The sequence below is a fragment of the Scyliorhinus canicula genome, chromosome 7, assembly GCF_902713615.1.
Source record: "Scyliorhinus canicula chromosome 7, sScyCan1.1, whole genome shotgun sequence".
Lineage (NCBI taxonomy): Eukaryota > Metazoa > Chordata > Chondrichthyes > Carcharhiniformes > Scyliorhinidae > Scyliorhinus > Scyliorhinus canicula.
The window spans coordinates 78,481,510-78,494,834 of NC_052152.1; the positions used below are offsets into that span (position 1 = coordinate 78,481,510).

The 13,325-nt window shown below is 45.9% G+C and overlaps 1 protein-coding gene across 4 annotated transcripts in view; it reads left to right on the forward strand.

Moving 5' to 3' along the window:
* Positions 1–13,325, forward strand: part of LOC119969061 (interleukin-1 receptor accessory protein-like 1) — a 1,781,127-nt gene that overhangs the window by 1,487,718 nt on the left and 280,084 nt on the right. The window lies entirely within an intron of this gene.

Below are 13,325 nucleotides of genomic sequence, written 5' to 3' on the forward strand. Positions count from 1 at the left end.
TCTTTGCAGGAATAAGGGACGGGATTCTCCGAAATGGCGGCTAAGTGTTGACACCGGCGTAAATACCGGAACGTTTCACGCCAGTGTCAATGGGCCCCTTGGCCCAGCGATTCACTTACTTGAAGGGGGCCAGCAGGGCGCTGGAGTGCTCCACGCAGCTCCAACTGCCGATACGGGGCCCTGCACTTCCGGCCGCGGGTCCGCACATGCGCACGGCGGCTCTGCGCAACATGGCGGACCAAGAAAGCCGGCCCCAACAATATAGCCCCCCCCGCAGATCGCGTGCATCTGCCGATCGGTGGCCCCCGATTGGAACCCTGGTCGTCCTGAAGGACCCCCTGATGACGGATCCCCCCGCCCCCCCATCAGGGTGGCCGCCGCAGCCGGCATTCCCAAGTGGCCACCGAGTGGAACCATGTTAGAACCACACTGGCGCGAACTTGGCCAGCTGCCGGCTGAGAATCGCTGCAGGGGCCGCCTTCAATGGCCCCTGACCGGTGGCGTGTCAACCACACTCACACGGCTGGCGGCGATTCTCCGGTCCGTGGGAAGGTGTCAGACCTGATCTCCGCCCTGCGCCGAGCACGATTTCGGCGCGGGAGCTCGATCCACTATTGTAGAGGTTGCAGATAAAATAAATATTAGCAACAGGTTCACTGGTGGTGGAAGGAGAATTTGGCGGGAATGAAAAATCCGTTTCCTGCTGTCGTGAATTTCCCGATTTGAATCCTGTTAATGGTATGCAGATGAAGGAATGACCGGAATCTTCCATCCATACCCGATGCTTCACGAAGCAACAGGAAAATACACCAGTCCAAAAGATGTCGGGATGGATGAGATCTTCTGGCTGTCCATGCCAGTAGAATCTTCCAGTCCCACTGATTGCACACCCCCTCTGCTGGTTTCCCATCAGCGTGGCATGGATTCAATGGGATATTCAATTGACATCAGCAGGGTGAGAAGGTCCCGCTGCCAACCAACAGCGCATCACCTCCCGCCACCGAGAAACACACCGCGGGGAAGCCGCGAATCTCACGCGGTGTGGCATACAGATGTCGGGACTCATTGAACATGCCTGGGGCTGCCCTCGGAGTTGGGAATGAAGATCACCAGCAACCCTGTTTCCAGGAACACTACATCCCGGTTGGGGGGAGCATCTTCCAGATTCACTGTCATCGAGGAAATCCATCTTTTAGCCATCTTTCCCGAAGGTCCATCTCTTTCTCAGAAGGTCCATCATCTTCTTTAACTAGTGGGTTAATGATGTTCAGCGCCTTTTCAATATGGTACATGGATAGGATGGCGGATTATGCGCCATCAAGCCTGCCATGCTACAATACAGCACCAAACACCCGGTTGCATAATTAGTGAGGTTGCAGCTGGAATATATGCTGTGTTTTCCTGCTAACCTCCACAGTGGGAAGCACTCCATGTTCCCGTCCCTGCCACAGAACCTGGGCCCAGATGGGTGAAATCTGCCCATGGTATAGTCAGTGGGCGCGATTCTCCGCAAATGCGGCTCCGTAAAGGCTGCTGTGAAACTGGCCGTGTTTTATGGCAGCCTCCGCGCCCCCCCCGGGACCCGATTCTCCCCCCCGGGCGGGGCTAGCAGCGCGGTCCCGTGAAGCACGGCATTGCGGGCTTAGCGACCGTCGCTAAGCCCGCGCGCCACGCGTCATGGCGGCTGACGCGCACGATGATGTCAGCCGTGCATGCGCGGGTTGGACGGCTCCAACCTGCGCATGTGCGGATGACGTCATCACGCGGACTGATCCTGCGTGGCGGCGGAGGAACAAATAGTGCGCGGGTATTGGACCCACTGCCCACGATCGGTGCCCACCGATCGCAGGCCCATGCCACCCTTGGCACGGTCGTGGTGCGGCCGTGCCAATCGGTGCCATGGTTGTCTGGGACGGCACTTTGCGGCCGTTTTCACGAAAAGTGAGAGCAGGTATGTTTGCGTTCGTGAAAACGGCCGTAAAGGCCTGGGAACTCGGCCCATCGGCCTGGGGAGAATCGCTGTTCGCCGTAAAAACGGCGAGCAGCGATTCATGTCGTGGGGGGGGAGAATAGCGGGAGGTCAGGAAAAATTTCGGGAAGGCCCTCCCGCCATTCTCCGACCCGTCGTGGGCAGCGGAGAATCACACCCATGTCTCTCATTGCCTGGAAACATTTAGGCTCGTTTTCTGTCAGCTGGATCTGTGTTGATGCTGCAATTCGAATGCTCCAGAATTAATGTCCTTCTTACCTACTATATGAAGTACCATTCACCATTTCTGCCTAAAAGGTTACAGCAAAAAGAAAATTGCAACTGAAATGGAATGGGTATTTGGTGGAGAAGGTCACAATGTGGGTGATGTGACTGATGTTGATCTTGTAGGTTCTTCAGCGGGCAGCAATTTCCACCAAAGAGAAAGAAAAGAAGACTTACATTTTTATTGTGCTTTTCAAAATCATCAGATGTCTCAAAGCGCTTGACAGCAATTGAAGTATGTTCACTGTTCTAATGCCGGAAACGCAGCAGCAAGTTTGTGCACAACAAACAGCAATGTGACAATGACTCGTCAATGAGCGGCATTTTCTGTTCCGGAGTTTCAGTGCTCCCACCAGCGGAGAAACCAGGGTGGTTCCCATTGGCACGAGGTGTGTCCCCGACATGCCATTCCATGGTACGCCGGGGTCCGCACTACATCTCAAGAAGGCTGGGCCCAAATCTCTCGGCCAACAGTTTAATCCAGTGTAGTACTGAGGGAATGCCTCATTGTTAGAGGTGTCACCTTTGGATATGTTGCAAAGAGAAGCACTTGAGCCCTCACCACTGTCATAACATCTTGTATTTCTACTCTGTCTTTCATGACCTTAGGATGTTGCAAAGTGCTTAACAGCCAAGAATGTGGGTGAGTTGTCTTATGAGGAAAGATTGGAGAGGTTACGTTTTTATCCACTGGAATTTAGTGTAGTAAGAGGCAACTTGATCAAATCCTTTAAGATCCTAAGGGGTACTGACAGGGTGAATGGGGTCAGGATGTTTCCTCTAGTTCAGGAGTTCTCAACCTTTTTTAACCCATGGACCCCTTTTCCTCTTAATTTTTTTTTGTGGACCCCCATAGCCATTCCACAGAAAATAAAGCTTCTTATATAGAACAGTACAGCACAGAACAGGCCCTTCGGCCCTCAATGTTGTGCCGAGCCATGATCACCCCACCTAAACCCACGTAACCCCGTAACCCAACAATCCCCCCATTAACCTTACACTACGGGCAATTTAGCATGGCCAATCCACCTAACCCGCACATCTTTGGACTGTGGGAGGAAACCGGAGCACCCGGAGGAAACCCACGCACACACGGGGAGGACGTGCAGACTCCACACAGACAGAGACCCAACCGGGAATCGAACCTGGGACCCTGGAGCTGTGAAGCATTGATGCTAACCACCATGCTACCGTGAGGCCCCATATGCGTGGTAAACTAATCCTAAAGTCCATCTACCTTACCGTGAGGGTTGGAAACGGATTAGCGGTATTTTCGTACGTTGCCAAACTTATTCTAATATGAAAAGTAATGAAAAAACATTTTACTGACTAAATTGAATTAAATTACTCTAAAAATAACCAATTCATATCAAATATACACAGTTTCTAGTGATTACTGTGTTAAACCATTCATTAAACTTGTCAAGGAGAAACGTGGCATGGGTCGCTGTCTGTGCGGAGTCTGCGCGTCCTCCCCGTGTGTGCGTGGGTTTCCTCCGGGTGCTCCGGTTTCCTCCCACGGTCCGAAGATGTGCGGGTTGTGTGGATTGGCCGTGCTGAATTGCCCGTAGTTTCCCAAGAAGTAAGGTTAAAGGGGGGGTTGTTGGGTTGCGGGTGTAGGGTGGATACGTGGGTTTGAGTAGGGTGATCATTGCTCGGCACAACATTGAGGGTCGAAGGGCCTGTTCTGTGCTGTACTGTTCTATGTTCTATGTTCTATGTTCTAAGTCTCAGACCTATGAGATTAGAGCACCATTCTTAAAGGGTGCTCCGATCTCAATTAGCTGCTGCAGCTCTGCACCCCCTGCCAGCAAGGTACCATCCCACCCTAATTTCTGGCAAAGCCACCCCTGTACAGAGTCCCCCTTTAGTCCCCCCATTCAGCACCCCCATCATTCCTCCACATTCGCCCTCCCAGATCAGCCCCTCCAGGACCCCCTCATTCCCACCTTCAGACCCTACCCTTTTGGCAGTGCCAACCTGGCACCCTACAGTCTGAGCAGTGGCAAGGTGGTATGTAACCTCCCAACAATTGCTGCCAGGGTGTTGAGGGGGGGGAGTTCGTCCTGGGAGGTGGGGGTCAGAGAGGCTTGTGCATGGCTGGAGGGCTCAAGATGGGGTCTTCCCTAGGATGGAACTACTTTGGCAGCAGTTCCCATCTGAACCTTCAAATCCATAGAAAAATTATCGTGTTAAAAAATAAAGCTCACCCATAATTCAGTGCAAGTTTTCCCATAATAAAGTGAAAATGTTGTCACCTGTACCCCTATACCATTTGAACACTAATCATTTCATAAGTACACATCTCTAATAATTACAGAATCATAGAATTTACAGTGAGAAGTAGGCCATTCCGCCCATCGAATCTAATGAGGCTCTTGAAAAAGCACCCTACTTAAGCCCATGCCTTCACCCTATCCCCGAAACCCAATAACCCCACCTAACCTTTGGGCACTAAGCATGCACATTTTTGGACTGTGGGAGGAAAGCGGATCACCCAAAGGAAACCCACGCAGACACGGAAAGGAAGTGCAAACTCCGCACAGACACTCACCCGAGACCGGAATTGAATCCGGGTTCTTGGAGCTGTGAGGCAGCAATGCTAATAACTGTGCCACCGCGCCGTGTTATTATCCACACCACGAAACCCTTTAAACAGCGAGTCCGTATGTCCGATTGTAAGAAAAATGATTTTCCTCATAATAAAGTGAAAGTGATCCCACCTGTCCCCTTAAACCTTTTAAAGGGTCTGTCAGTATGCCAAGTTTAAAGGTCTGTGAGATGAAGGTTGAAGCAATCCCTTTAAAGTGGTGGAAAACTTTGAATTGGTTTACACACAGTCAAATTCATTGCTTTTTGAAGTATGGAAGTCGGTGTGTATGGCGAGGAGGCAGACCTGGATTGGGGTGGCATGATAGCACAGTGGTTACCACTGTCACTTCACAGCTCCAGGGCCCCAGGTTCAATTTCCAGCTCCAGTCGCTGTCTGTGCGGGGTCTGCACGTTCTCCCTGTGTCTGTGTGGGTTCCCTCCTGGTGCTCCGGTTTCCTCCCACAGTCCAAAAATGTGCAGGTTAGATGGATTGGCCATGTTTAATTGCCCTTAGTGTCCTAAAATAGGTTAGGTGGGGTTACTGGGTTACGGGGATAGGGTGGAGGTGTGGGCTTAAGTAGGGTACTCTTTCTGAGGACTGGTGCAGACTCAATGGGCTGAATGGCCTCTTTCTACACTGTACATTCTATGGTTCTATGATTTACATTGAATTTCATACTCCATTACCTGCGAAAAGCATTGTGATTGACAGCTCGCGGGAACTTCAAAGGGTAGCATCAGATTGCTTATTCTGACAAAGAGTCACCCAGACTTGAAAAGTTAGCTCCATTCTTTCTCCACAGATGCTGACAGACTTGCTGAGATTGTCCAGTGTTTTCTGTTATTGTTTCAGATTCCAGCATCCACAATAATTTGCTTTTCTAATTATTTTTATAGCTCTGCAGGGATTAGTCAGGCTAGAGCTGTTTCTCTAACCACAAATTTTTTTAATAAGCCAGCCTCTTTTTTCCTCAAGTGCTTCATAGAAAGTGAAGGGGTAGCTCCCACAGCTGTTCTTTCCTCTGGAACGAAGAGACAGACACATAAAAAAAACATATGGCTAGAGAAACAGTCAGGTCCCTGGTGTTGCAAGGCAGCAGCGCTAACCACTGCACCATCATGCCACCCCTTTTAGATTCCCAATCTTAGTGGTGGGGAATGGAGCTTCTGGCTCAGAGTTGAGAGTGCTACCAACTAAGCCACAGCTGGCACATCGAGGTGATATTTTATTTCATTATTATTATATATTCTAATTAAATGAGCCCGTTATCTGTGTTAGTTTGTCAATGGTCCAGTTGAATTCTTAGTCATTGACAGCTTTGTTGATGGTGAGGCTGGTGGAGATAGCCCACTCCTCCAGCATGTTGGACATATTTCCGACATAGTGAGAGCCACGTAGCCATGTTTTATCACAGGTTGTGTGGACGTGAACACAGATCCCAAAGAACAATTGTGTAGGAATTGTACACCTACTGATACCTGGGCTGAGAGCCATTTTCCATTATAATGAGGTTGACCTTATGGAATCCCATAATACCTCAGCAAGCAGAAAGGTCTTCAACAAAATTTCTGTGTGTGATCAAGGTTAACCCAGAGAATTGATGGTTCAAGATGAAATGATAGAATGTGTATGCAAAGGGGAATAGATTAAAACTTCAAATATTTAAAATTTGCAGCCAATACCTGCAGCCTTTTCAATTGCAGTGTGAAATGCGGCACACAGCAAATCGATCATTGCCATTTTTAGAATTTGTTATACTTGTGTTCGGTACGTATTTTTTAAATATAAATTGAGAGTACCAATTCATTTTTCTCCCAATTAAGGGGCAATTTAAGGTGGCCAGTCCACCTACATGCACATCTTTGGGTTCTGGGGGTGAGACCCACACAGGCACAGAGAGAGCGTGCAAACGGACAGTGACCCGGGGCCGGGATTGAACCCGGGACCTTGGCGCCGTGAGGCAGCAGTGCTAACCACTGCACCACCGTGCTGCCCTCGTGTTTGGGATGTAGTGGGTGGTGGCAAGGCCTTATTTAGTGTCCATTACAACCTACCCTAGCGAAAGTAGCAATGGGCCTTCTCCTACAGTGCTAATAAAGAGGTTCCTAAAATGGTACAAAAGGCACAGCAGTGTTGGGTAGGGAGTTCCTGAATGTCAGACAAATTCTACAGCAGACAGGCTAAAGGAGCACAAGTTATCATTGGAATTTCCCAGCTGAAAGCAGACAGCCTATCTGCATAATATTGATAAGCTTCCACCTTTTGTTATTGTAGCTGTAACAACACTATCTATTAGGACATGGGCTAACAGCGAAATGGAAACCAATCCCAGCCTTCCGTGACAGATGTTGCATTCCATCAATCAGCTATTTATGAACTGCATCTTGGGGCTGTACAATACTGACTCCAGTTATGGATTACTAACTCAACTAATCACTCCTACTCCAATCTCCCACCCAAACATACCACCTTAGAACCAAATGTACCTTAAGAAAACAAGTTTACATTGGCTTCCAACATATCAATGCACAAGGCGGTCTTAAGATAACTGACTTACATGAATATGATCCTTGAGCAAAAGGGATATGGCAGTAACTTCTCGTGAGCAGCATAGCAAATATTATGTGAATATATTGCTACAATCCTCCTGATTTTTGAATTGACAAGTGACATGTTCTTCGAAACAGTGGTGTTTCCAGTTGAAGACAATGGTATCAACAGCAAATGCATATCTTCTGCAGCGTAATCATGGTAGGATTTTGTCTGTGAACGAGTTTCCATATCCTTAGGGCAGAATTCTGCCATCTGGAAATAAATCATGTGGTGAGGATGAGGATGGGAATTGTTTCCGGTCCTGACCGCGTTAATTATGCACCTGGGGGTTTAGCACCATATTGTGCAGTGGGCATGATAGTGTGAGTCCTGCCATCATGCCTGGGTGCTATATTGAAAGGGTGCCCAATGCCACTGACCCACCATTGAAGAAAGTAGATGGGCTTCCTGAGAAAGAAGATGGATCTCCAGGAAAATTCTGAGACTGGAAGATGGACCCCCTCAATATTGAATCTGGAAGACCCAGCTGTAGATGGTCCTCCCACACACTGCTGTGGTGTTTGGGGATCCATGGTTGCTGGTGGCCTCCAGTGTAAACTCCAGAGGCTTCCCCAGGCATTATTCAGGTGAGTTTATGATTTCTACATGTCACGTTGTTTCAGATGTGTTTTCCCACTGGCGTTGTGGAGAATCAGGCGTAGGTGAAAGATTCCGATTGGGCCTTCATTTGCATCCCATTAGGGGATGCAAATCGGTTTACCACTGGTTGCCGATCCGTCATGGTGGGCAAAGAGCCCATGGGAAATTCATGCCAGCATAGAATCAAATTTTAGCCACTCACTGAATTCCCCCTACCACCCACCTGCCATTGAACCTGCCAATGGGGCCAGAGAGAATTATGCCCTTAGCCTTCGAGTAATGCCCTGCATCAACTGATAGACATCTGACTTCAGCATGCTAAAACATCTTAATGCAGTAGATAATGGGGAAGCCGAAAGTTTCTGCCGGCAGCCAACGATAATTCACCTCGACCACTGGAAAACTCGCGGGGGCGGAGTGGGGTCACACCCCAGATCTTTTTAGCCTGACAGCAGCACCAAACTTCAGGGCAAAAATGGAACTACAGGACAAATGGGGTCCCAGGGGGATTTCCTCCAGAACAAGAGACAAAAATTAAAAATAAGGGACAATCCTGTAAAATACAGAACAATTGGTAACCCCTGCCTGTGTTCCTGTCAAAGCTCCGAGACGCGCATTGATTTAGTGAATTGGGAATGTGGCGACTAGGGGCTTTTCACAGTAACTTAATTGCAGTGTTAATGTAAGCCTACTTGTGACAATACATATTATTATTATTATTATTATTTAGCAATCCTTTCTTAAACTTAAGAGGGGGGGGATTTTCTGGTCATTCTTTCCAGCAGATTCTTCCAGTCCCACTGACAGCGAACCCCCGCCCCCCACTGCTGGATTCCCGACGGCGGGTGAATGAATTCAATGGGAAATCCCATTGACAGCGACGAGACCAGAAGATATATACGCCATGCTGAAAAATTGATTTGTCGTCAACTTTTATGCATAAAATGTTCAGTGTTACGAGCATAATAGACATTATACGTTTCCAAGTTGCTATAATTGAATCTTATTGCACCATTCTTTTCCTAATCACCTCAGCAACAATTTTCCTCCTATATAAAAAGCAATGCAGCATTTCACAATGTTGAGATTGGTGCAGGTACACCTGTCTGGTTTCCATAACAACCTTGTATTTTAGTTCTGGGGGATTTAATAAGGGTATATTCAGGTAACCAAAAGCCCAATATAACTTATTCATTGTTTGTGCTCAAAACTGAGATTTAATGCAGAGCGACTTTACATGTACCTGTGTGCAAATGAGATGTCATCATTCTGTATCAGACAACAAATCTAAATAGTCAAGGACTATATATTGTCAGGTCTGATATTTCATGGTGATTTAATTTGCCAACCCATAGTCCTTGAATGTATGATTAATGTCATAGAATCTACTGCATCCTCATGGAATGTGACCTCAAAACACAGAATTGATTTTTTTTTAAATCAATGTTTTTTTAAGAAACAGGAAATGCTTCTCACTGTAAGGTTTCTATTTAGCAGGGTCCAGAATATTGAGAAGTGAATAAACACTAACATGTTTAAAATTGTTTCCTTTCTTGCTTAATGCAGCTAATATTCACTTCATCTTTCATAAATTCATTAAAATATGTAATTGGCTATGTTATTTACTTGACCATAAACGTTTACTCATTAATTTAAGAGCTTTAGCTGGGGCTTTCTGTTTTTACCTCGTAGCTTTTGCTTTCATTAGCAAATTCACACTTCTGTAATTAAAATATTACATCTTTATGTCTTCAGGGAGGTTTTAGGTGGTGAAAGGGAAGATAATTATGACAGTTGATTTATCAGCCTCTGTAATTTGCAACAATAATAAAAGGAGACATTTGATTTGTAGCTTACACAGAAATCCAGCATTCTGCATGACAGTGCAGTCCAAACTTGAATTTGCTTATCTGTGAAGACTGGAACTTTGAGATGTATTTCAGCTTGTTAACCCACAAGCATTTTAACAGATATTTGAACGTATAAATGTCAATCATTTTTAAATACGGCATAAAAATGAGCTTAATGGTCTTGTGTCCACTCAGATAAAGTGAATCAATGTCTGCTGTTGGTGTTAATTTATTTCACAATGTACATTCTCTCCTTCAATTAAATGTAATTACATCTTTCAAAACGTAAATCATAATAAAGCAAAATTATATATTCTTTATATATTTTGTCGGAAATATTGTTCAACTGGTAATGCTTAGGATATCCCACGACTGAAAAGTTTATTATGAGTGGTGGGTGGTATGGTTTAGGTTCTGTACCTCTTATTTACATTGAAGGGCCTGGATGTACGTCAAAGTAGTCAAGAGCTCTATTTCAAGTGGAGGCCACAACTAAGATTAAATCAACACTTTAGTGAAAGTTTGGTCATGCTTAAAGTCATGCTTTAGAATAACTAGAATTTTATCCTGGTGATGGTCGGGGGCCACTGGCATGGCCTTTTCTTCTGCAGCCCCGTCAGTGGGACATGAAACTTCTGGCTTCACAGCCTGCCACACGGAGGTCGCCTCCATCAAGGTAGCAACCTCCCTTGCAGGACAGGGGACCACTTTGTCATTGGCAAAATACTACTGAGCCTTCTAAATCATTCCTAATTGGGGCATTAATTGGCTACCAGCCTCATTTCAGTGGACAGCCGATCCACATCCTATTCTGCCTCCAGAAAGCTAAGCTGGTGGCAGACTTGTGCCAGGGAATTGTCGAGATAGGGCTCGCCACTATCTTCCCAAACCTCTCATCTTCAAGCCCATCAGCATGGTGCCAGGAAAATGCTACCCGCTATTTCCCAAATGCCAGTTTTGATCTCGTTTCACACAGTAAGAAACAATTGCCGAGTGTTAAACAGTTTAGAAGATAGGTCAGAAATATGTTTGTTAAACACTGAATTGTGCAAGACTGGGAAATGTAGAACATATTAAATTCATTGAAAATATTCCTTTCATTGATGAAAGGATCTGTAGATAAATAAAAGTAAATAAAGAATTGATATTATTTGATGGCCACTTGCATTAACAGCTCCGTAGAGATAGCATTTAACTTGTATAAATATAGAATCACAGAAAAGTTACAGCCCAGAAGGATGCCATTGGGCCTATCTTGTCCAAGGCAGCCTGAGGACACCCAGGTGCCCTTTGTAATCCCACCTTCCCGCCCCGATCCATAGCCCTGTATCTTGCAGCACTTAAGGCGCATTTCCAGGTACTTCTTTAAAAGGTTTAAGGTCTCTGCCTCTACGACTAACTTAGGCCGCCAATTCCAGACACCACGACTCTCTATGGAAAAAAGTTCTTCCTCAAATCCCCTCTACACCTTCTGCCCCTTAACTTGAATCTATGTCCCCTGGTTCTAGAATTCTCCACCAAAGGAAACAATTTTATCCTGTCCACTCTCCCCTCTTATTTTGTACAGCTCTATTAAGTCACCCCTCAGCCTTCTTCGTTCCAAGGAAAATAACCCCAACCTTTCCAATTTCTCCTCGTAGCCACATTTTTCTAGCCATGGCAATATTCTTGTAAATCTCCTCTGCACTCTTTCCAGAGCAATAACGTCCTTCCTGTAATGCGGTGACCAGAATTGCACACAATACTCCAGTTGTGGCCTCACCAGTATCTTATACAATTTCAACATTATATTCTATATCTCTGCCAGTGAAGGAGAGCATTCCATATGCTTTCTTTTTTTTATAAATTTAGAGTACCTAATTCATTTTCTCCAATTAAGGGGCGATATAGAGTGGCCAATCCACATGGTGAAACCGATGAAAACACAGGGAGAATGTGCAAACTCCACATGGACAGTGACCCAGAGCCGGGATCGAACCTGGGACCTCGGTGCCGTGAGGCAGCAATGTTAACCACTTGTGCTACCCATTCCATATGCTTTCTTAACAACCTTGTCTACTTGAATTGCTGTCTTTAGGGACCTGTGCATATGTACATCAAGAGCTCTCACTTCATCTACCCCTCTTGGTATATTCTCTTTTATTGTTGCTCCTTCATAAATTCATGTCTTTTTTTTAAAATTAGAGGACTTGCAGGAAATGATAGCCGTTCAGTTTTCTACGGACACTTGTAAAATCCAACTCAGACCAATTAAACTTCTTCTCTGATGGCTGAGTAAGCAAGTTTCTCACTGTTAGAATGAACTTTACCTGCTGACTCCCATTAAGTGAGGATTCCTTATCCCCGATAGCCTAATCATTAAATATTTGTGTGCCCTTCTATTTATATATCCACATGATCAATAACAATGGGAAGTATGTGGGATTGGAAAATAGACAGGAGATTATGATTGCATTATGGCTAGAACACAGAGGAAATCTTCCCCCATGTTTTCCCATAATTTAATGGGAAAATGAAAGCCAGCCTCTTGATGTGGTTGACTGAGATTGAAGTTATATTCAAATTCAGATCTGAGTCTAGATTGGTTGGGTTGCATCCGGCGGAGCTAGGACCAATGCCCTTGTGTCCATGTACACCTAGAATCGATTGGCATTGTTGCTAAAACTGCAATATAAACTGCAGGTTCATACTCAAATGGCTCCTGCTTTGCTAATGAATGTGAGCAAAAGCAGCAGCAACGATTTCGAGTTACATTCCAGACAATCAATATTGGAGCAGCAGACCTGAGTTCAAAATCAGTTGATTTTCAGTGCAAATGATTGCCAAACAGTATTGAAGTCTTGTGTACATAAATATATACATAGAAGATAGGAGCAGGAGGAGGCCTTTTGGCACTTCGAGTCTGCTCCACCATTCATCACAATCATGGCTGATCATCCAACTCAATAGCCGAATCCTGCTTTCTCACCATAGCCTTTGATCCCATTCTCCCCAAGTGCTGTATCCAGCCGCCTCTTGAATATATTCAATGTTATAGCATCAGCTACTTCCTGTGATAATGAATTCCACAGGCTCACCACACTTTGGGTCAAGAAATGTCTCCTCATCTCTGTCCGAAATGGAATCCTCATAATGTGACCCCTGGTCCTGGACACACCCACCATTGGTAACATCTACTCTGCATCTCCCCTGTCTAGTCCTGTTAGAATTTTATGTGTCTATGAGATCTCCCCTCAGTCTTCTGAACTCCAGGGAGAACAATTCCAACCTACTCAGTCTCTCGTCACACGACAGTACCACCATCCCTGGAATCAGTCTGGTAAACCTTCGCTGCACTCCCTCGAGAGGAAGAACATCCTTCCTCAGAAAAGGAGAACAAAACTGAACACAATACTCCAGGTGTGGCCTCACCAAGGCACTGTACATTTGGAGCAAC